A 2,446-nucleotide genomic window follows, 5' to 3' on the forward strand; every position below is an offset into this window, starting at 1 on the left:
AGAGAGAGAGAGAGCGAGCGAGCTAGGGAGGGAACAAGAGAAGGCAGTGTGATGGAGAAACAAGATTTGCAATAAATGTGAGGGATGCTATGGAAATTACTTTTTGAATGGCATTTAATTGGTTTATTAGTGTAATTCGGTTGCAGTTTGATTTGATTCAGACCTCCGATGTGTGCGATCCACCACCCACCAAGGACACTGCCAGCCTTTACGAACAGCAACAAATGGCAGATGGGAGAGGTGGAGGTGGTGGTGGTGGATGATGGACGGTGAGGGGCAGCTGCAGAGGAGAAGAGGAAGGGTGGACCGGAGGAAGGTGAGAAGAGACAGACGGAGGAGAGAGATAAAAGCTAAGGAAAGAGGAGAGATGGAAAAAGAAGAGATAAGGAATAAGAAAGAAGGCTGGGGACGGAGGAGGGTGACAAAGCGATCGTGAGAGGAGCAGGTGGGAAATCAAGGAGCCGGGAGAGACGGAGAAGAGGGGAGAGAGATGAGGGGGAAGCAAAGACCTGGGGGACCAAGGAAGTCAGAAGTACAGGTGCTCAGAGATAAGGAGAGGCAAACACAAAGAAAAGGCAACCAAGGAAGACAGGACACAGGGAGAGAAGAAGAAAGTATAGGAAACAGTGAGTTGCAAACACACGCAGTGTGCACGTGCACGCACACATACGCGCACACACACATATGCGCACACACACACTCCCGTATCCTGGGCATCTCACAATGCTCCTGAGGACCCATCGGCTGGATGTTCTCTGGATTCCTGATCCTCGGGACTTACCACCAGGGACTTACCACCCTCCAGGCTATTTCCAGTCCCCTGAGAAAGAAGCCCTTCTATGTCATTGGCACTATGCCCATCTGGATGACAGGGGTCAGTGAGCCGATGAGCAGCTTCTCATGGGGACCTTGGGAGATAAAAGTGGAGCTGGCGAAGCACAGACTGGTAGCATCTCAAAGCTGCAGAGACCCAGAGGTGAAAGAGAGCCCAGGGAAGAGAACAGAATCAGAGGCAAAGCTTCCAAAGCTGCTCGCCCAGCCTCCCGGATGCAGGTCGGAGCCCCCACAACAGGCTGTTGGAATGCGTCATACTGGGACTGTGGGCACAGGCTTTGAACCCAGACAGTCCCAAACATCCAGCTTTGGCCAAGTCCTTTTATTGTTATTTTTAAATTTGTTTTTACACCTACAGCACCTGGTCTTCCTAGGTGGTCCCCCATCTAAGTACTAACCAGGCCTGACGCTGCTTAGCTTCCGAGATCAGACGGGATCGGACGTGTTCAGGGTGGCATGGCCCTAGACTTTGGCCAAGTCTTTTTACTTCTCCAAGTCACGCTTTCTGCAAAAATACAGTTCAAGGTAGTCCCTGTGTCATTAGAGTTGCTATGAAGAACTAGGAAGATAAAAATGTATGGGGAGTATCCAGAAAAAGCGTGGCAAGTACAAATGCTTGATGCGTTATGATTTTTATGATTTTTATTGTTAATAAAAGAGGGGACGTGGGACACCCAGCAGAGTTGAGTGGAGGTTCTCCCTAGCTGAGGTATGAGAAGAGCAATATGGCATTGTGTTTATGAACGTGGACCCTATAAACCAGGATGTCTGGGTTTGGGTCCCAGCTCTGCCACTGAATGAACTCGGGCAAGTTAATGACCTTGCTGTGCCTCAGTTTCTTCTTCTGTGAAATAGAGATGAAACTAGTTCCTACATCAAGGAATTGTTCATGAGGATCAAATACGATAGTACAGAGGACATGCTTAGAACAGGGTCTGGTCTGTGGCAGGTGTTAAACACATGTCAGCTCTCGGTATGGCTGAGCTGAGCTCTGAGGATGTGGAGACCGAGGACACATTTAGAGTCATGCAGTCGGTGCAGAGCTGATATTTGGATCCAGGACTCCCAGCACTGCCTGCTGGCTTAGGACTTCCCAGGACTCCAGAATCCTGTTCAGGCATCTTCCCACATTGCCACGCCTTCCAAAGATCCCCACCCCACCATTGCCAGCGTCATATGGCTTACTCCTCCTGAACGGACCTTTAGCCACATCTTTGATGCTTTAAAATGCCTTGTTTTGAAAAGGAGAGAGGACAGAGTGTATCACAACCCAGACTTTGGAACTCTCCGGCCTTTGTCACTATCCCTCATCCCAGGGACACACACAGACACACCCTCTACCTCCCTCTGTAATTACAGAAGCTAAGTTAACATGGTTGGTAGCCATCGGCTGGGAGCACAAGCTGGATTCATCTCTAATGCTGATTCCAGGGATCTGTAATTTTCATCAGTGACACATGACTTTTTTACGGAACTGAAAAATGCATGCACAGTGAACAAGCTACAACCCTGAAGCGCTCCTGTCTTGATCGGGACTAATTATTTTTATAAATAAAATAATTAACCATCCTGGTGACCCACTGATGGGGATAGGAGACTTGCTTTGGGCACC

The 2,446-nt window shown here is 49.0% G+C and overlaps 1 protein-coding gene and 1 pseudogene across 1 annotated transcript in view; one reads left to right on the top strand and one right to left on the bottom strand.

Annotated features, from left to right (window-relative positions):
• Window positions 1–2,446, top strand: part of SRRM4 (serine/arginine repetitive matrix 4) — a 146,174-nt gene that overhangs the window by 53,452 nt on the left and 90,276 nt on the right. The window lies entirely within an intron of this gene.
• On the bottom strand, window positions 1,184–1,302 carry LOC111737124 (annotated as a pseudogene).

The sequence above is a fragment of the Pteropus vampyrus genome, unplaced genomic scaffold (genome assembly GCF_000151845.1).
Source record: "Pteropus vampyrus isolate Shadow unplaced genomic scaffold, Pvam_2.0 Scaffold23, whole genome shotgun sequence".
Taxonomy (NCBI): Eukaryota; Metazoa; Chordata; class Mammalia; order Chiroptera; family Pteropodidae; genus Pteropus; species Pteropus vampyrus.